The sequence below is a fragment of the Micrasema longulum genome, unplaced genomic scaffold, assembly GCF_059751315.1.
Source record: "Micrasema longulum isolate JH-2025_06_02 unplaced genomic scaffold, ASM5975131v1 h1tg001000l, whole genome shotgun sequence".
Taxonomy (NCBI): domain Eukaryota; kingdom Metazoa; phylum Arthropoda; class Insecta; order Trichoptera; family Brachycentridae; genus Micrasema; species Micrasema longulum.
Genome location: NW_028278188.1, coordinates 335,858 through 359,126, shown reverse-complemented (window position 1 = coordinate 359,126; position 23,269 = coordinate 335,858). Strand labels below are relative to the sequence as shown.

General features: G+C 31.4%; 1 protein-coding gene across 6 annotated transcripts in view; it reads left to right on the top strand.

Moving 5' to 3' along the window:
• The window catches only part of bsk (mitogen-activated protein kinase dJNK), a 230,256-nt gene that overhangs the window by 14,357 nt on the left and 192,630 nt on the right, over nucleotides 1-23,269 (top strand). For all 6 annotated transcript variants that reach the window (XM_088232614.1, XM_088232611.1, XM_088232615.1 and 3 more), the window contains exon 2: nucleotides 14,417-14,463. The gene's annotated coding sequence lies outside the window, so the exon portion shown is untranslated. The remainder of the gene's footprint in view (nucleotides 1-14,416; nucleotides 14,464-23,269) is intronic.

Here is a 23,269-nt window from a genome sequence, read left to right as displayed (position 1 = left end):
AGAGTGGGGGGATTTTCGGACACAGTCCGATGTATTCAAATATGATTCTACGCTCCTTCTGGACTATTCTTAATTCTATAGAAGCTCGTTATGTACTATAATAATTCCGCTGATGGTTTTTTTTCTCAATACAGTAAATAAAATTAATTCAAAGAACGCGGTGATTTCTTAAAATATTGATTACTTATAAAATCGGCAGTGTAATACGATTCACAATATTTGAATGTAATATTCCTAATGCTCAATCACTATCGCAACATGTTGTGTGTTTTAAGTTTGGCGGGAAGCCGGTCGCGGCTTGTCAATGCGGCGTTTAGTTCGGCTTTTTGCCGTAATGGCGCTACCGACGCGGCGCGTTTCGATCGATACTTATTTTGTCCCGTGTGCGCATTATCGGTATGCAAGTCTCTCACATTTCCTTTGAAAAATATCCTCGCCCTCGTCCCATCAAGGTGCATTTCTGCATTCAGCAGACGATTTATCACACCGCCAGTGCATTGCACCTTTTTACAAATGCTTGCCAACTTGTCGCTTTATCCAAAATGTAAAACCTTAAAATTGAATTGAAAGCGTTTGCCCGATGTTTTGGTGCCGGGCCGGCAAAAGAACTCCGGTCTCTGCCTGTTCAATCTCTTAAAATACTCAATGACGACATTTTTCCAGATTTCGGCTGGGAACACAATTTGAGTAAATTGTTTTCTCTGTCTAGGATTTGTTGAATTATACTGATCCCTTTTTAGGTTATGGAAATCCGATGTAATCTTACGCAAAATGTATTTCATTTAAATGTAGAACCTTTTTCGTGCTACTGCCTTGAGAAAAAATATGTAGATAATATTTGAAATAATTTAAACATCTTTTGAAAAAAGTGTTTTCCATACGCTTATTTAATTTTTTTTTTGTCTTCGTAAAAATGTAAACATGCGTACATTTTTAGTTAGATGCCCATTTTGTTGTTGTTTTACACTTGTAAAATATTTTATTTATTTAAAAAGATAAACATACGTCACACGGCTTCGAAATAACACCGTATTTAAAAAAAAAAAAATATTCCAGTAAACCTGAAAATTAGTATGGAACACAGGCTTTGGATACCGATAAAATTGATGTCATACCAAATGACATTGATAAACCTTTATATAAAATGAAGGTACAATAAATAGTAAACAATTTAATTTTTTTGAAATCCCGAATTGATTTTTATACAAAGAAATCTATCCATCATTGTTATTTTTATACACGGTTTTGCGTGGAATATTATATACAGTGTAAAATGAGGTTCCGTTATACTCATAAGTACAAGCATAGCTTCTAATAAAATTACCTCAAATATTAATACGGAAAATGTTTGGCTTTATTTCCAACCATATTTCTGGGCCCGTATTACAATGGGAAGTTAATAGGACTTCTGTATTAGGGAAAATATGTGTCACAGAAATTTTACTCTTAGGTCAGCTTTTGATTCGGGCAGAGGAACACTTGTCGAAATCCGGCGCTGCCCAAACACTAGGTTCGGAGATCGTGCTTTTGCCGTTGCCGGTCCCTCTGCCTGGAACCAATTGCCTTCACACTTGCGAATCATCGACAGTCTCAGTCAGTTCAGATCTCAGCCGAAATCTCACTTATTTCGTTTATTATGCTCTCAATTTTGAACTCGGAAAATATAATATGTAATGTTAGCTTAGTTAGAATGAGAGTTTACGTATACAATTGTAATTAAGCCCTTAAGGCGATTTTTCACAAAAATGGCGCTAAATATATCAGTTTTCTCTATGAAAAATGCAATATGTAACAATATATAAAAAAATATAAAACGGCTCTTCTCCTGTATTTCATTGGTAATAGTTCTAGATAACTATTTGTTACTATTGTTAAAAATTGTTTAAACTTCTCTATTGGTGTTTTTTTTTTTTTTTTTCGTTTCTTTTCTTGAATTTATTTACAAGTACAAAATATTTCTCTTCATATTTTTTTTCTTACATCATTATATATTTTTATACATAAATATATACTATTTTCCTAAGTATTAGTTTTGAATAATAATACGTATAATTTTCTTTTATTTTTATCATTTAATGTTATTCAAAATTGTTTTCTTAGTTTTTTTTTTTTTTTTAACCGATTCAAAGTATTTCTAATACCAATTTATCATTTTTTATCGATAATTCCATAATTGGTAATATATATTTTTTTTATATAGTTCATATTTTTTAGACTTTCTTAATTTGTTAACTAATAATATTGTTTTAAATGCGCTGTATTACTTATAATTTGCTTACATGTATGTATATTTAATTATATTTGTAACTAATATGTAAATGGCACTAAGTGCCGTTTATTTCAATACAATAAAATAAAATATGTTTTCTAAGCATGTTCAATTACAGGTTACCGACGAAGATACGTAAAATATTCATACATTTATATATTATATAATAATCGATAATTAAAAAAAAAAAATAAGTTTACAGATTTAATATTTAATTATCTAACTGATATAATAATAACCTTGTATCCGCGTGTCTATTTTTTACTAATTTGGGCGTGTGTTTCCGCCACTATCAGTCATCAAAAAGGGGAAGAAAAATTTTGGGGTAACGTTTTTTAGTACCGTGTAAAACCGCGGATATGTTGAGGCTCGGGCTGTAAAAGCTCGGCTGACGAGGGTTTCCTGGAGTGATGGTATAATTAGCATTAGAATGCATTATGAATTCACGATAGCAAAAGCAACTGCTAAATGTATTTGCTATTTTTTAAAATAACTTACATTACGCGATATTTCATAACAATGGCATCTTATTTGCATATTGCTTTCAAGAATAAACTTTGTGAGTTTTTTATTTTATTTTTTTAAATAAATATTAGCGTTCTTATAATTTACCCTAATATTTAAATTTTGGTGGCCATTTTCAACGAGTTGTAAATAACTCACTATTAGAAAATGGAAATCAAGTTGGGGTAGAGTGGGGTTTGAACCTCGGACCTCCGGCCCATGAGTCCGCAACACAAGCCACGGGACCACAACCCGATTATATAACAACCGAAGTTGATAACAATCACACAAGCATCGAGAAAAACGGTTATAATATTATCTTCCGTTTCCCACACCTTTACATAATGATGTTCCAATACCATGTCGATATTTATATTGCAACTGTTTTTTCGTGAAGGATTAATAAATAAATAAAAAAATAAAAATTTGAAAGGGTTTACACAAATTTGTCTTCCCAAACCGACAGACGCGTTGAAATCGGAGTTTTCGGAAAAAATCATCTTGGCAGGTTGTTTCAATAACCCGGAGTGTTCCATCTGATGTCATGGGTCATCTGTTTCTTTTTATCATTAGGTACCATACCATAAAGACTGTTTACTTGATGCATTTTGTCAGTATAGCTTCGATATATTTTTAAATATAGGCTCAAGATGTTGATTTCAAATTTTATGCTATGGCTAGAATAAAGATTACTCTTTTAAAGCTTTTAAAATATAAAAAAAGAAAATTGTGAGTGAAATAATGCGTTAAAATGATAAAAAAGCTTTAAAGGCGATTATCCCGGAGCTTACTTTAATGCGTTAGTACATTCTGTCAGGAATGCCTCGATATATATGTATATTCTTTTTAAATTTATTCCTTTTGTAGGTTAGGTCAGGATATCTCGGTTTTATTTTGGGCAATTATGCCGACCCGATGATTTAGTGAATAATAATAAAGATCTTAAAAATAATATTGAAACAAACATTGTGATTCCCAGTGCTTTTCTTAAATAACAGTATGCTCGCTAACTTAAAATGACAGAAAGAAATATGGAGAAAATCCCGAAATCCAAGTGAGCCCAAACTTAGAATATGATCCCAAAAGTAATCGCAAAACCTAATAGACCGTAAAATCTTTTTCTTTCTGTGGCTTAAGGGCCAATGTCGTAAATCGTAATATTAAAGGATAGTAATTATTATAAAGTCATTTTGTGGCGTTTTAATGAACTGTTTCACGTCTTTTATAAAAAGTATTAATTTAAAAAAAAACATTACAACACATGTATGTGTGTATAAAATAACTAAATATGCGTGTTTTTTAATTGAAATCGACCCTCTACAAAATGGTGGGAAAAAAAGATGAAATATTACATTGTCCCTTCTAGATCCAAGCCACAGAAATAGCAATAGCATTGTACATGGTAATTTGATTAATTTCGCTTGCTAAAATAAAATAAATAGCATTAATTGCCATTACTAGTTTCGTGTATCATAATATCGATTACACTTAAGGCTAGGTTTTAGTAGCTGTTAGGAGCTCCGCCCCGTCCTTTGTGGCTTCTCCATTCACCTTCCACTCGTCATCTTCTCTGGTCTCGCCTGTCACGAGTATCACGACTCACGATCAAAGGTTTCCTTTCTATACTATACCCCACTCGCTACAGGTGCATGTATAATGTCCCCATATCATAACTATTTGATTTATTAACATTTTCTTTTAAAAAAAATAGAGTTTTTAGTATAATATAATTGAATAAAAGAGAACCTAACACTAACTCAAAGAATATAAGAACTTTAAATTTAAACAGGCGCCATGGACTATCTCTTCGTTCTAGTAACGAGAGAACCCTTTTAATACCCTGTCATCGCTCTATTTTTCTTGCCTCCTCTTTCACAGTAGTAGCCGCTCGATTGTGGAATAATCTACCCACTAATGATAGAGACATTTATCTTTATTTACATTTAAGTCAAGATTAAAATGTCACTATCTAAATATTAAAATTGTTCCTTTATCCTTCTTCTTTCCTTCCCATCCCCTCTCCTCTCTTAATTTTCCTTATTCTTCAATTAATATTTGTTTTTAATTTTTGTATAAAATTGTAAGATTCAATATGTTCATGTATTTATAATTTTCTCAAACTGAACGGTTTGGGTAGGTAGGAAGAAATTGTCTTAAGGCAATATGCCCGCCCTTATATGTATATATATTGTATGTATACATATATAAATTGTCAAATAAATAAATAAATGGCGCAGTTAGTTAGATGACAACTGTAAAACTGGCGTCGCGGGTTCGATTCTTGCCAGTTTCAAGGAATATATTTATGAAAGTTTTTTTTATCTCAATTGTTGCGCTAAAATGCGCCGGCGTGGCGGCGTCGACCGCCTGTTTTCTACAATACGTCCCAACTCTCAGAATCTCTTCGACACTTCCACGGAACTCCAGGGCTCCACTGAACTCCAGGGTTCCACGGAACTCCAGGGTTCCACGGAACTCCAGGGTTCCACGCAACTCCAGGGTTCCACGGAACTCCTGGGTTCCACGGAACTCCAGGGTTTCGCGGAACTCCAGGGTTCCACGGAACACCTTTTAGGAAACTGCTACTTTATAATACAGGATTAGCAGGTTTTTCCTTTAAAAAAGCTAAAATTATTGAGCGTTTTCAGAATAACATTCTGAAAGTTATCCGTAAGCTTGAAAATGTTACTTCAGTGATAGAAAATACCGATCAATTCCGTAAAAAAAATCATTTATGTAGGTGCCGGAGTTAAATTTATAATATAGTAAAGTTAATCTATGGCACTCAGGCCATAACTTAATTCACCCTTCCTATTATAGCTGGTTTTTATTCCGTGATGTTGGCACATGTTTGCTGTTAACGTCATCAATCATATCCCGTCATTAGTATAGTGCTTCTTACAGGGTGCATTTCGCGACCCTACACTGCGGTAATGACGTATTGACTGTTTTTTATGTGTAAATTATTATCATTTATCAACCATGATTTGTGAAGTAAATTGTCTTAATTTTTTGAAACAGAAAAATACCTGTAATAATAACCTCGGAGTAATAATTCTTTAGAGAAGCTCTTAAGCTCTATTGCATAGAACAAAAGCGTTCAAAATTTTTAGTTTGGATTTTAGTTTAACAACAAACGTGTAATGGGAGGTTGCGGGTGCGCTCGCAATTCTTAATGCAAAAACCTACGGTCCGTTGTATTGCTGTCATGTGTAGCTAAGTTCGTGGTCAATATTCGTCGAATGATTTTTCTCCCTATGGGCGACTTTGTTAGGTTATTACTCTAAGGTTTATATATTGTGGTTATTGGTTTTATTACCAAAATGTAACTCTTTACTTAACTGCTTTTTACGATATTTAAGTGCCTGATCTTACTGAACACTTGAATATAGTTTTACCGAGTCTTTATTGTTATAAATCTATGTTCAAATTCTATGAAGAAAATATATGTTCTGCTAGGCGATAATAAATGCCTTTAATATTAAAAATCTGTAAACTTAAAAAGATATATGATCCAATAATAAATATCTCGAAACTTTAACATGCAGTGGTAGTTAAAGCACTTCCTCCACATATCTGAAAATCGTTTTAAAGGCCGTGGGTTTCGCTATCGGTTATGCTCGTTGGCACTAAAGAAAATAATAGTAATAAAAAATCGAGAAGTATTTTTTTTTTTTCAATTTCATAAACCGCGATTTTATTTATTCCGCGGGTTCCCTGGTCGTTCCGCGAATTACAAATTACTTGGAAGAACGATCATTAAACTGTGTTATTCTGAGTTTGTTGAAAAATCTGCCGAAAACCATTGTGAACATGGATGATCTTTAAATAAATAAAAAAATAATGAAAAAAATCCTCATAGCTTTATACTTAATATTTAAATTTGTTGCAACAGAGAGGGAAAACATTTTTGAGAAGGGAATTTGTGAGTCTAGGTATTTACAGGGCTTAAGACCTGTCATTGGCTGGTTTAAGTGGCCACTTTACACACTGTGTAACATTCACCATTCTGCCCATGTTTACATCCACATTTCCTTAACTCTTCCATCTGTTGACTTTTGTGAAGTAAAGGAGCTGAAATCTTTATTATGTGGGTGAGATTCATCCGGCTGAACCAAATCACCTACTAGGCAACTTTATTAAATTTTTAATCTTAAATCAAAAGTTAAAATTGTATTTTATATGTTTGTAATGTATATGTGTAAAATAAATTGATTGTGTCTCACCGAAAAGTCTCTAGACTGGGCGGGTAGCAACAATTAAAATATGTTACTAAATATAATCAATACACGCTGTTCTGCAGCACTGAAAGTAATTAATTTAACATTACTGCTTTCATTGCCACTTTCACGGTTTGGCAAATTATAGTGGAGGGCTTATGTCGGATATTGTCATTCTTCCTCATGACTAAATTGAAATTACACGACCAGTAAACGATAACTGTCATTGTATAATGCAGTAAGATCTATTACCGTTGTGGTATTTAATATAAATTTGACAACATCAATATTCAGATTATTATAATTTTTTTTAAAGATGCCTCAACTCTATAGACGGACGCCCTTCATACAAGTCACCAAAATATGAATTTCATAATCTTGCAATCAACACACCTTATAAGTTATTTACTACTTCAATTTTAGCTAGTCAGTCACATTGAAAATATTTTTAGTACTACATTTATACATATTGAACATTTATAATTTTAAACTTAAACATAGAAACATATTATTATCACTCCTTAAATCATATCGGATATTCGATAAAATAAAGTTACATCTCGGAAAAGACAGAATTCACAGATGAACTTAAAAACTAGATAAATACATCGCATGAGAACCATGTATTTTTCAATCATTTTTGTTGTTTTTCTTTTCACTCTTTAAAGCGATGCCGTTTTGTAAAATATATATTAATTTATATTGTTTATTTTATTTATTTACTATACGGCACAAGTGTCTTTTACAGTACAATGAGTTAAGCTATAAAAAAATAAAAATGGATGTAAAAACATGGATATATAACAAGAAAAATAAAAACAACAAAAAAATATGCATATATTATGTAAACGTATGTCAGCATTCAAAAGATTTTTAAAAAGTCTAGTTTTTATGTATATAAAATAAGTTAAAAGTTTGTTAGCATAAGTGGCTTCTGCAAATTAATCGTCAGTATAGTAGAACATCATTTAATTTTTTTTTATTAATAAATCATAAAACACAAAGTATTTTACAAGTATAATACGTTGAATTACATTCCCAGGAGTTACAACAACTCTATTCGGGACATACATAATATTTATACGGAGATGATTTGAATTCACTGAGAATTGAGTTAAAAATGTAGATATAAGATGTACATTCATTCCCTAGTCTTGTGTATACGCGGTATAGATGAGTGACAAAGATAGTTGTCTTTCGAAGAGTGACAGTAATTTATTAATCCAAGAGGTCGCAACAATCGAATTTACAATTAAAATTTTATACGAAAATGTAAATATTGTTTAATAACCTGCGATCCTCCATAGTAAATTCAAAGAATTTAACAAAGACATGTAAATCTCAATAACTCTCAAGGGGGTGAAATCCCGTTTTTTATCTACAAACATTTGGACACACTCACAATATTGTATTAAAAAATATATGTATATGTGCATATGCAATTTGAAGTTAGTAAAACTCAAAAATTTTCGTTGAACTCTTTCAACAATTTTTATCTGAATTTTTAAAAAAGGGGACCATATTGTAGAGTTGTGCTCTAATTAACTTGGCTATATACAAAAGTTTAATTACTTTAACTGATTCAAAATCCTTTATAGTTCTAAGAATGGAACCCAAAGTGTTCGTACTTTTAGAAGTAATATGGTTTCTAAAATCAAGTTTTTCGTCAAGTGTGACACTAAGATCTCGAATCTCTTTGACATCTTCCTGTTGAATGCTTTTTAAATATATAAATGAAGTTGGAGATGTATTTCTACCGAAGATAATAATTTACATTTATGTATATCAACATTTAAAAATAAGTTATTAGAGATACACCAGTTATTTAAATTTTATTGAAGTGGTGTGTTGCAGTCATTTTCATATCTTGTTTCTTTTTACATCTTAATATTATCAGCAAAAAGTAAAAATTCGATATTAGTAAAACATTCAACAATATCATTTATAAAAACTATGAATAATGCTGGCCCTAGGTGGCTTCCCTGTGGCAGACCACTAGTAGCGGGCATAGAGCGAGATGTATATGATTTTATTTTAACGCATAATTCTGTTTGCGAAATAGCTTGCAAACCATTTGTGCAATGAGTCGTTTATACCTAGAGAGTGAAGTTTCTTCAGTAAACTTTTATGTGGGACATTATCGAAAGCTTTTGTGAAGTTTGTGTATATGCTAACAACTTAGTGTTTTTTTGAGAAACTTTTAATAATACAATTTATAAATTTATTTCAAATAAAACACTTTGTAATTTTATACCACATACGAGTTTAATACAATAAAACACTACTAGCTTCAGGTATTCTGAATCCCATCAGCAGGTGTAAATTCAAACGAAATTTATTGAATATAAAATAAAATATATATTTAAAATAATAAAACAATTATTTATCTTATTTTGTGAAAAGGACCTAAATTATATTGTTATGGTTTTTGTTACAATCAATAAAGTGTAAAGTTTCCGCAAACCAAGTTTTGTAAATTTTCTATTGAAAATAAACGTATAAATGGCATTTTTCAATAAGAAATTATAAAAGCGCCATCTATGAATAATTAGTTTCATATTTTCGTTTAGAATCACCTTAAGTGAGAAGTTCTTAAGTCTCATTAAAAATTATGTCTTTCAGTTGGAAATAATGATTTCATTTCAAATTTACTACTTGCATTTTAATTAGAAATTCAGCTACGCATGAATCTGTAAATATCGTTTTATAATGTAGAATGTTATACAATTTTATTTTTTGAATACGTTTTCAACTAGTGTAATAATACGCCACCTATTTATAGAGTCGCCCATACGGACAAAAAATATTCTACGATTATCAATTACGAAGTTAGCTATAGTTTTCAGCAATACAACGGGCCGCAGGTACTCAGGTAGAGAATTGGGAGCGCAAACCGAAAACGTCCGTTACACGTTTGTTGTTAACCGTAAAACCAAACTAAAAATTTGTAATGCTATTGTTCTTTACGATAGAGCGAAAGGGCATATCTATAAGTGGGAGCGAATTACTACTCAGAGGTTCTTATCCTTGTGATATTAGGTTAATATACTTTGGATTATCGGACAAGTTTTCACGAACAGATTTGTCACGTAAAGCTAGGGATAGGCGTAGTTTCCTTGAAAGGATGTTTGGTATAGTAATATGAGATGTAAACATCCCGAGGGATCTCACTTCACGCAAGAATAATAACAATGGCACGTATCGCGTACAAATCTTTCTGGATTATTAAACATTAATACGATCGTCCGATATAAGGTTGTAACAGGTGGCCGCTTTTACACATTAGGTACTGTGAAATAATCATTCCGAGATTCGTGAATATTTCAGGTTTCTGTACCCTTTTGGACGATATCTACTAATAAGTAATATAATGTAATCCGTGAATATGATATTTCTGAATCTTCAATAACTTTTATTTTGTTCTATGAAAATTTTATTTCGATTATTACAAATAGGTAGGCAATTATTTATTCATTGAATAAAGTATTTTGATTTGTTAAAGATAATTAAATATGTTTTTCGTTTCCTTGCGTAAAAGTGGTAATCCCAATAATTTTTTATTCGTTTGATGAAAATAAGATAATGGAAAAATAAAATGTGAAGAATGCTCAAACACCCCTGTATTTATCATAATTCTTTATATTGGCTTATACTAATTTATTTATTTGTTTATTATATATACGGCCTAAGCCAATTACAACAGTTACACGAAGAAAACTATTTAGCACAGACAAACAAGGGCAAAACAATAATGATGTACAATATATTCATAAAAACGAAAGACATAAGACTTCGAGCTAAACCATGCCAATCCAACTTCATCCCACACTGTTTAGTCGCGAAGAGATCTACGAAAAGCCGGAAGGTCTATCCCAAAGAAGGATGTTTGGTACAGTAATAGTTGTGAATTAGATGATGATATGAAAATAACATGCTCTTTGCTTCAGTTGTAAAATAAAGAAACATCATAGAATTGATTATGGACATAAGAGTATAATTTTGATGAAGAAACTTTTATTGGATAATATTTTACATGTGTCGAGGTTGCAGGGGCGAATTGTCAATATAAGCGATTGTGCACAGCTTACCATTATATTTGATAATCGATAATAATGTTTTATAGTAGTTCTCACTATTGGAAAATAAATAAAACAATTTATGTTTATTATAAATTAACGTCACCATTTATATCTTCTTCAAAAAATATAAACATCTTCAAGCGCACCCAGCGCCTAGCCCGTTCCAAGTGGGGAAAATAAACTGGCCTATTACTTCAGCTTATTTTTTCATACAAAATGTTTTTCAACATTTCAAAAACCTGTTGCTTTTTTCCTCCTTAAGTATGTTCGCAGATAACATATTATTAGAAGCTTCTATATTTGGAGAATAGCATTTTGAATAATATTTCCTAAGGACCATTTTACTTACACAGTACACTGTTGACATAATATGACACCAGTTCTTTCGTCCGCCCGCCTTAATGTAATGTTAGTGGCGCTCCGCTCGGTGCATGTGTCAATTTTTGGCATTATTTATTTTTAGAATGAATCGAAGCGGACGGTGGCGGTCATCAGTAAAATTTTTGTAGCAATGTTATTGGGAATATATCTAATGAGTGTAATCTAATTTTGCATATATGTAGGCATCATATTATAATTATGGAGAATATACCTACATATATCGCGAAGTTATTCATTGTTGTTTAAGTTTAATTTGTGGATTATTAGTGATCATTATTTTAATAAAAAAATAAGTAGTTATTCCGTCTTCTGTTGTCAGAAGTTGAAGCGGAGAGATGATGTTGTATTCACACAAAATCACGGCAAAAAGAATCCGTGTATATTACTTATATGTATACATGCAGGTACAAATTATGAAAAAAAAATACTTTAAAAAAACTCACCTTTCACCACTGCAAGGTTGTTAATCAAATAGAAAATTTAAAAAAAAATGTTTTTAAATACTAAAATTTGATGAAAATCATTTTGTTATTTGTTAACATTAGTCTAAATGTAAAATGTTTGGGTTGTGATACAAATTTGTTATTTTAGGAGACACCTCACAAACCTCCTTTTTCCTTTATTCAATTCCGTGAATAACGATCATCTGATGATTAAAAATATGTTAATGTTTTGAATGAGTTTTAATTTAGATGATTTAATTGGATATATTTTATCTTGTTGGAATCAGAATACATACGTATTATGCAGATAAAAGAAAATGTCCCTTTCCCGAAGACCAAACTACCAATTTACGAATGTAGACATTTATGTCTTCTCAAAGGTTTGGGGTATTATTACGACATAGATGGGGGCTTTGATAAATTTGAAGGATTTTCGGACATGTTCAACGAGAGATCTTCACTTATACCCAAGGGAGCACATCTGGGTCACTAGATACCAACTATTCTATATTATATAATGATCTCTTTGGGTTAAAATTAATAGCTTAAATTTTTATATTATTTATTTTTAAATTTTGATTTCCAAGTTTTCAAGAAAAAGGTATTTAGGTACGACAACAACTAGTATGGTGAAAAAACAAATTTACAAATCTCATATCGAGAATAGAACTTTAGACATTATTACAATATTTTGAGATTGTCCAAATGTGTGTAGACAAAAGACTGGATTTCACCCCCTAGGGAGTCATTAAGATTAACCAATTACAACAGAGGTGGAGAACATTTTAGAGAAAGGAATATGGAAGTCTAGACATTTACAGGGCTTATAACCTGTCGTCGGCTGGTTTGAGTGGCCACTTTACACACTGTGTAACATTCACCAGTTTGCCTATGTTTAAACATCCATATTTCTTCAATTCTTCCATCTGTTTATTTTAATGAAGTCAAAGAGCTGAAACCTTTATTGCTGTGAAGATGTGAATGTTACACAGTGTGTTAAGTGGCCAGTTAAACCAGCCAACGACTGGTCATAAGCCCTGTAAATGTCTAGACTTCCATATGTCCTTCTCTAAAATGTTCTCCATCTCTGTTGTAATTTGTTAATCTTAATGACTCCTTGGGAGGTGAAATCCAGTCTTTTGTCTACAAACATTTGGACAATCTCAAAATATTGTAATAAAACCAACTGGTCCAAAAAGAAGTTTAAAAAACTTTAACATAATATTTAGTTACAATTTTTTTAAAGTATTATTTCATTTTAATTATTAAAAAATCATCATCATCACCTTTCCGCACCTGACGGTGCATAGGGCACTGCATTGGTATACCAATTGCAGCGTATCTTGATCATTTTTGTTACATGAAGGTAAGGTGACCAGTCTTACGCTTCAGGTACCAGTCTAGGGACTATGAAATATTCTAGTGTAAAAACACCCTTTTAAATAATATTCCATGTCAACCATGTCGGGAATCGAACCCGAGACCTCTTGCATGGTAGGCAAACGCGCTGACCATTACATCACGAGGCCGATTACAAATAGAACCTATAATCAATATTGGTAATACAATACTTAAATGTTTCTTTTACCCATTTTATCTTCTTCACCTTGTATCCATTCTTTAAGCGAATAATAGTCGAGATATTTTTTCAGTCAATTGAAAATTTATCATTAATTCAAAGTCAGTTAAATTCACCAATATTTTAATGCCATAAAGTTAGATATAATGTGTAGTGTAAGAGTCAAATAAAGTGTGTAGATATAAATATCATTAAAGAGTTGATTAAGCTTCAACCAAAGCTCGCGTGTTATACTGCTATTATACGATTTTATTGATCTTTGTAGCCATCATTTGAACTCGCATAGAATTTAATGCCAAAGGACATTCCTTTTAAGTGCCTATTGAAAATAGAGGCGTTTTACTAACAAGAATGAGTCTAATATAATGTTATCCCTACTCAATTAGTTCGGGGGTGAAAATTGAAAAGGGTAGACAACATTCAATATTAAATTTGGTAAAGAAAATTAACATCGGTCTATAAATTTTCCTGTTATTTGTATTTGTGCGACATTTTTTTAGCCCTGTGATAATGTATACCTACGTATATTCAACAATGTTTTGAATATGTCCAAATGCTTGCAGACTGGCTGGATTTCCTCCCCAGGGAGTTATTCATATTTAAATTTGTTGCAACAGTGAGGGAAAACACTTTTGAGAAGGGAATATGGAAGTCTAGGCATTTACAGGGCTTATGACCTGTCAATGGCTGCTTTAAGTGGCAAGTAAAATAATTGAACATTGGGAAAAGTAGACGGTTTTTTCAAAATAACTTTTATAATGTTACATTTTTAGTGTTTCAAAAAAGTTTGACTTTCAATGAAAATTAAGATCCCGTCTATTTTCGCCGAAGCATAACAATTGTATTCATTATGTTTATTGTGTTTTACCCTTTTTTGTTTATAGATTTATTTTTTGAATTTTATTTTAATGTTGCTGATTTTGCCAATTTTCTATTTTCAGTTTACCAACGCTATTAGCCAGTGCAGCATCTGAACCTGCCTAAAGTTGTAAGTAATCATATAAAACTTCTAGAATATTATATAATACATAACGTATAGGTACTGATAATTATAATGTAAGTATAAGTTTGGCCGCGGTATCCCAAATATTGTCCACCGAAACCCTTTTGTTCCCTGTCGCTAGTCACGCGAGAGGTTTAATTTATCGTTGTTCCTGAATTATTTTCCCATTTCGGCGGTGAAAAGCAAGTGACACGTGTCAAAAAAGGCCACATAATTCGTGAATATTCCTAACCCATACGTGTTCTGGAATTTAAGAGCTATTTTCTTCTAAGCTTCGTTTAATTCTAGCCGCAATTATTATTCCGCACTATCTCAGCATTCTTGTCGAAAGTTTAACTCTATTGATTGCCATTAGCTTATTAGAATTCCTTGCAAAGTGTTCCTTATTACTTATTACTCTGTCATGTCACTATATCTTCTTGGCCTTCATTTTGTAACTACGCGTATCAACGATCGAAAATCAAGAGGGAAAAGAGTAGCAAAATAGGTCATACTTTTCGCGTTACAAAGCAAATACATCGTTACTTTCTACTTACTTTCGCCATTGTATTCGATCCGCTCAACTGGCTGGGATTTTAGTAAGAGTTTCGTAGTGGGGTATGTTCATTGATCGCGGGTTGCTGACGTCACATTCCACCATCCCTTCTGTGCGGACTGCTTGACGTCACAGTAGTGTCGCTATCCCCTATCCTCCCACCGGCGAGAAATGAGGAGTAACGGAGATAGAACTAATGATGTGAATACCTGACAGAGCCTGTCGCTTTCTAATAATATCACAAGAGAACTCGAGCTCGTCTCACTTGACAAAAGAAATTGAATTAGCATCACCAAGACCCTTGTATTTTTTTTAAACCGACATTATGTATTAAATTAAAAATATATGAAATATTATTTGCTTTTACATGTCATGTCCATTTATCAAAACTTAACCAAAAATAATACCCTGACTATAGATATTAAATTTTTTTAATAAATAAAAGTATTAATTTCATTGATTGGTTTTCAAGTGTATCGTTATATTTTATTTCAGAAGTCTTCCTCCGTCGCTGTCTTTTATCGTGACGGAGGTAAAGTTTTATTTCCGAATTAAATGAATAATAATCGTTTCATAATTTTTACACAGTTTTCCTCTTCGTTTTTTCTCGCGTCGAGTTTGTCAATAAATATAAAAATAGTTGTTTTCTCCATTAAACTTAAGTCAACCACCATAATATCGGTCTAATAAATCGGTACAAAGTCAGTCTTTAACGCTAGAAAATGCGCACGCATAGTTCTAATGATTGTCTTTACATATATCGCACCTTCGGTGCAACAAAGGCCCAACAGCTTATTTTTTAATTTTACAGGAGAGAATTTAAAAGTTTTTTTTCGCATTTATTGCCTTATTACTAGATTTCTATTTGCAGTAGGTTTTAAATCTTGAATTAATGAATTGTTTTTGCTATAGTTTCACGTTAAAAGCGTATTTTGAATTATAAAAAAATGCTAATAAAAAATGTAACAAAAAAAGTGTCCTGAATTGTGACTTTATTGCACCTAAGGTGCGATATAATTCTTTTGTACGTGTGATGTCACTGAACTTCTCCTAAACGGCTTAACCGATTTACGTGCGGTTTTCAGCGAAATGTTGATCTTTGTGCTGCGCGTGTTTGTGGATATTAAAATTTTCAATCAAATCTGTAAAAAAAAAGTTAGAAACTTAAACCCTTTTTCATCGACCTACCTGGTTTTTTGTCTATAAAAAAAGTTTGTTTTTAATGTTTACAAACAACATTCGTTTTTTATGGATCCCAATCAGATTCTTTCCTTACATTCCTTGTAATTTCTTCCCTTTTATTTCTTTTTACTGGACTTTTGGTCATACTAAAATAATATTAACTTACATTACATACAGTATTTAAATTGCATTAATAAATAAAGTGCACTCATGTCGGTGAGAAGAGCTGAGTTTGACATTTGCAAAAAAAAACTATATTTGAAAATGAATTATTTTATGTTTAGGAATTCAACCATAAACAATAACCTAGGTACCTACTTAAATACACTATTTGAATACTATTAATTTTTAGTTTTGGTATTCAATTATAAAAAAGTACCTAGATCTTATCAATTAACGGTCTTTTCCCAAGGTAATAGCAGGCAAGCTAACGTTCGGGCAAGACAATGTCGGTCGGGTCCGCTAGTTTAACATAAAACGGCACCTATCAATATATAAAAAGAAAAACTTTAAAGCAAATTGAAAATCGACATAAAAAATAACTCTAGGATCGTCGTTCATTGTTGCATTTGCAAATCATAACAAAAATTCTGAAAATAGTAAGTGAAATAGTCTTCCGATTTCTTCGCTAGTGTACCATCTGAAGAATATAAAGCATCAATATCGCATTTCCTCTTTGTCCCCTGAACATGGATTTATTGCTGTCGTTGAACTTTTTCTTTTTGAATTATATTATTTACAGCTTGAAAACTCTTTATGTTAAAAAAATAGTGGCACAAATTTGTACTGTCAAACAACTGCAATGTAAATTTTTTTTTTTTTCAATCTATATATATAAAAATTTAGGTTCTGTATGTTTGTGGCCGCAAATCTCGGAAAGTAATCGATTAATTAACTCAATTTTTTTGTAGAACATTGCATTTTAGTAGAAGAGTGTTTCTATATACCCTTTATTCGCAAATTTCAACGGAAATAGAACGTTCTATTCGTTTTTAATTGATTCATAATTTGTCATAGTTAAAAAGTACTGAATGACAGTTTTCCACAGTGCTGCCATATTAATTTTAGCCTTAGTTACAATTTTCTTTACGTTATATTCTACAGTATAGTCACAGTAACGCAAATTAGGATATTAAATAACGCCATATGTTTTCTCGGTCAATGTTATAGTTGCTAGACTATTTTTATTTACTCCCTTAATAATTAATGTCAGACAAAGCCACAGCGAAGCGTGGCCGAGTTCAGCTAGTAAAAGATAAAATAGTGCATCAGTAATTAGGTATATAATTCAATGTGTTTGAAAAATAAGATCAGGTTTTGGGACAAAAATGAAGTTTAGAGTAGGTATTATTTAAGAGTAGGTAAGCAAAATTCAAAAAGCCAGAGTGATTTTTACAGCATTCGAATAGTGTAAATTATTCTGATTCTGGCGCTTACCGGAAACCGGAAATTTATCACAAAACATTGCTGTTTAAACTGCAATATTTTGTTTTATTCGACCGTCGCCTGAAGCGTAAGACTGATTACCACCCTACCTTCATGTTACATGATCGAAATACACGGCATTTGGTTTACTAATGGAGTGCCCTGTGCACCAATGGGTACGGAAATGGGAATTATAATGATGATTAAATCATTTTCGTTCACTTTATTTATCGGCAAAAATATTTATTTTAGTTATTCACGAGATATACAGTATTGTGCGAATTAATGAAATAAAATTCCTTGTTATCATGAATTACGTTTTTTATTAATATTTTGAGTTACGTACTAAATACACGCTAACAGAGTGATCTCTTTGCGCGCAATTTCGTCCAGAATACCAGCCCTGGTCCCAGGTCGAGCGTTATCAATGTATCTACTCAAGTGTCTCGTCTCTTGGATAAAGTAGGCTAATTTTGCATAAATTATATCGCCAATTAGTCTACTAAGTAGGTACATTTTACGTTAAGTCCACAAGAAAGTGCTACACTTTATTAAGGCTTTAGTTTGTTTATATCAAACGACGCGACGCGAGAATCGCTAATTGTGTTTTGAATTTAATTTCAATGAGGAACTTTAGCCCTACGGGAAGTTGGATACTATAAATGTTTTCTTGCGCGCGGTAAAAATTGGAGCATTATATTTTGCGGCAATGTTTTATAAAAATGTACCTAAAAAATAATAAAAAACATTTTGATAATAACAAACTACTTTGAACGACGTCACTGGTTCATATGAATCAACCAATGATGAGAGAGTTATGTGAGATTTCCGGTTTGCTTGCCGTGAATGGACCAATGAGCAGAACTGATCGAGACTGAGCGGAAGAGAACCTCAGACGTCACTCGCGGAGTTATTTAAAAAAAAAAAAAAAAAAAAGTCGTAGCGCTGATAATACGATTTATAAAAATTGGCTTAGTTTAATAGTCTATTAACAAATAAAAAAATATAAAAAAACTACTGAACTTTCCCATTTCTTTTCTTTAAGTCCTATGAAATCTTTTAAATCTGCATTAATTTAATCTAAATAACAGACGCTGCAATTGTTTATAAAGTGCACTAGCAGACGTAGAAAATGTAAGATATTTTTTGATGTTCAATACAAATTTATTTTATATTATCTTATAATTTTTACTTGCACTGGTTTTAATTATCTTGATTTTCACACTTTACAAAAAGAAATCAACAGCTTCATAAACTAATCATTTTTTTTTTAAATCCGTTTGATTTTATTGTATCTTTTAAGACGTAATAACAACAAAAATACATTAATATAATAAACATACATAATTTAAAATGTATGATTTTTATTTAGAAACTTCGCTGATCGTCTTTAAACGTTATTTTTATTATTTCATTTAATCATTGTTGACTGTATATTTCTGTAAAATAAATAAATACCTTTTATCATTTTAACTTAACGCTATATTGTTATTCTATGAATGTACCTTTTATTAAAAAAAGATCCGCTGCTAAAACATTTCTAATTAATTATAGCAATCGAAATAAGGTGAATTTTTATTTAACTTTATACCTCTCTTCAAATAAATTTATTTTTAAATAAAGGTGAGCATATATTTTTCATTTTACTTCTAAAACATCGAAAAAAACTTAGTTCATTAAATGAATCACCTGTGTTTTTCGCTTTAATAATAACTTCTAGAAATATCCAACTTTTTCAATCTTTTTTGTATGTATTCGAATGATTTTTTTATCTCTTACCATTATTCAATATTTTTATCGAATGAAAAAGTTAGTCTACTAAACTGGGTAAAGTTTTGCCCACGGATCTGGATGATTTATTAGGGCTGCCTAAAGAGAGGATTTGGCCTACATTATAAAACTAATATAAGGCAAAAAAAACTCTTTGTTTTTGGCGCCAGCCGAGCCGTCAGAGTTTCACTATCGTGAAATGATATTCCGTGTATTTTATGTGCAGAGATATCCCAAAAAACATTTTAAACCTGCCTGTGTACTAATATAATCCATTGTGAAATTAAATTATCTAAAAAATATATATCTATCATAATTTATTTTATTTTATTTTCGTTTTTTTATTTATTTTTTATTTTTTTATATTTTATTTTGATTTATTATTTAGCTTAAATTATTAATTGAAACAATACATTCACTTAAATAATATAGCTACGTATTTACTTTGTGTAAAATCGCTAAATTTAATTTAACATGCCGACCAGTTTCAGAACATGGCTGATCCTTTGTAAAGGTTAAAAAATAAAATGTTCTGAAACCTGTCGGCATATTATTTTGTGATTTTACACTAAAATACCTAGTTATATTATTTAACATTGAAAATCATAAAAAAGTAAGTGCTTCAGATTTTATACTTATTTGTTTATGAATTCATATAGACCACCCTAATGTTTTTGTTATGCGTTATATTTGTGATATTGAAAGTATAATATTTTTTGTACATAGATTTTTTTCGTGGAAAGGAGTTTTTAGGAAAACCAATACTTTAAGCAATTATTTGAATGTTCCGAAACGAAATGAATAAATCAATGAATGTATTATTGTCTTAGTGACTATCTGTTCGGAGATTGGATGATATTTTTTTCTGAAAATACATAATTTAATGTTCGTTAATTCTCAGAGTGGTGAAATGGAAATTTCAACCCTCGCCAGACTTTATAAATATTCATAAGATGTATTTATCAATGGTGCAGAGTACTCGTGTCGTCACTCGTTGTGGCGGACCTCTTGAGCCTTATTTTCAAAGTAAATATTTTATAAAACCAAGTACTTTTATAACGTTTTTGCTTTAATTTAAAACTTTGATATTTTTAGACATAGTTACGAATTAAAACCGCGAAGTATTTAACTATGTTTTTGAACATTCAAAGGAGTTTTAAAAAACATATATCTGTTGACGATAAGATGTAATATATTTGTGCGTGTCACTCTGTTGGATTTATTAAACAAAAGCTAGACATGAAAGCGTAAATCAAGATGGTTGACTGACACTACTGACCTTAGTTATATTTTCTGAGATCAAAGTGAAAGTAGTGTAAAGACCGATTTATGTGTATTTTTTGTTTGCCAAGCAAGCAATTTTTTTTATTCTCTTTATATTTAATGAGGCAAACTATAACAAGGCATTTTAAGGCAGTATTCAGAGTTTTCACACGTATGTTTTCATGGAATTACGCTTTTAGTAAATTATCCACCAATCAAATTACAAAAAGGTTTTTATTAAATGGTAGGTGTCTACTTTTTCGCAACGTTTTGTTTGAAGGCCGTACCGGTTGAAAGTACATTTCTTGCGTTAACCGAAAAAATAAACAAATTACAACAGGGATGGAGAATACCTTAAATAAGGGAATATGGAAGTCAAGGTATTTACAGGGCTTATGACCTGTCATTGGCTGGTTTTAGTGGCCACTTTACACACTGTGTAGCATTTACCGTTTTGCCTATGTTTGAACATCCATATTCATCTGACTGAATTATTTCACATAGGATGTGAAATAATTCAGTCAGATGAATCTCTTCACAACAATAAAGGTTTCAGCTCTTTAACTTTACCAAAATCAACAGATGGAAGAATTGAAATAATATGGATGTTAAAACATAGGCAAAATGGTGAATGTTACACAGCCAATGACAGGTCATAAGCCCTGTAAATGCCTTGACTTCCATATTCCCTTATTTAAGGTATTCTCCATCCCTGTTGTAATTTGTTAATCTTAATGACCCCCGAGGGGGTGAAATCTAGTCTTTTGTCTATGAACATTTAGACAAACTCAAATATTGTAATGAAAAAATAAACCATTTGGATAAAATGCATATCAAGCGTTATTTTTTAAAATATTTTTTAAAGTAAAAATACACAATTACAAGTAAAATCAGATAATGGTTTTTAAAGGAACCCACCTGATTTTCTCGATCTGGTGGTATACGATTGATTCCTATGCAATATTACTGCATGTCAGAGGTATAGAATCCTATGCGCCATTTGTTGTTTTTTCAGGAGAAGCAAAAAACGATATTTATGACCGAATTTAATTTTGAATTGCTTTTGTTTGTTCTATTAAAATATTATTATAGTTCATTTCTTTAAATGATACGTATCAATTACATGACTAATACCCGTATGCAGAGACAAAACTTAAGGTGAGGAAAGTACATTCTATTGTTTTCACCTTCGGGTTATTTTCCGCGTTTGAGATTAGAATGTACTTTCCTCACCTTATGTTTTGTCTCTGAATACGGGTATAAGAATCAACTTCATTTGCAATTTAAATACTTTGTTAGCCTTTAATAACTGAAATTATAAAAAGTAGGTCTAAAATGATTTTATCAGTTTTATAAAAAGAAAAATAGAGAAAAAGAGAAAAAAATCTAACATGCTTACAAAAAGTGATTTTGTCTAAAATGGCGCTTAGGATCCTATACCTCTGACGTACAGATTTTATGATTAGCTTTTACAATAAAAATCGGATTTGAATTGATGGGTTTGATTTTGCACTCGTGTTGAGTCTGTTCGCATTGCGGTTGTGTGAATTTGAAAGGACATCGGGACGTAGCGATACCCTTTGGTCTGATCACGTGAAAGGGTTTGGAGAATGAAACGCTGCGTACACAGTGCACACGCACGACAAGTGGCCTCATTAACCCCCGGGCGCCATTCTATAACGAGAAAACTCCAACCCCCGATCATTCCAGATCCAAAGGGTTGATACCTACCCTGGTATCCAAATAGCGAAAACGTCCTCTAGAATATTTTTACTACCACAGGCCATCACGGTACGAATGAATGCAGGGGTTTGTTTATCTCACAGCAGTGTCTGTATGAGTATATACCTGCACACTGCACATATTTACGTATTGCAGGATTCACCGAGAATATCCTGTTTACAGTTTTGCGCGCGGGACATAAAGTGGAAAAGAAGAGTCTCGTCGCTTTTGGGGTCAAATTTGAAGTTTTCCAAGGGCCCTTGAGTGCGGAAATTTTATGCATACTGCTTTGAAAAACAACATTTAATTGAACGTAGTTATGCAGAAAGCAGCTAGCCATAGAAAAGTGAAACTGAGATAATATAACTTTTGTGAAAAGAAGAATAATCAAATCTACACAACACTTTGAATGTTTCTTACTTTGACAAATGATAAATAATGCATACATTCGTTTTTTTAATACAAAGAAGAATTTCATTATGTATTTTGAATACACATGTTTTTGACGCCCTAGTAAAACTCCTATGTATGTTGTCTCATTGTGTATTAAACATATTATTAAATATTTATATTAGGGTACTTAATTGTAAAGAATAACTTAATTGATTTGTTATATTAACTTTAAAAATAATTTTACTTTGTATTTTAGGAATTTTGGTCATTTTTTTAGTCTAGCTGACCACACAACCTGAAACATGCACTTGACGGAAAACAGCCAGATCTAATATTGAATTCAAATGTTAAATATATGTAACATTCTGTATTAAAACGTGTTTCTTTTACAGGGTTTTTTTTTTAATTAATGAATTTATAAAATTAAAATACTCCTCTTTAATTTCTTTAAGGGAACAAGATTACTAGAGCTATTAATCTTTCCTTCAGCATCTATTAAAG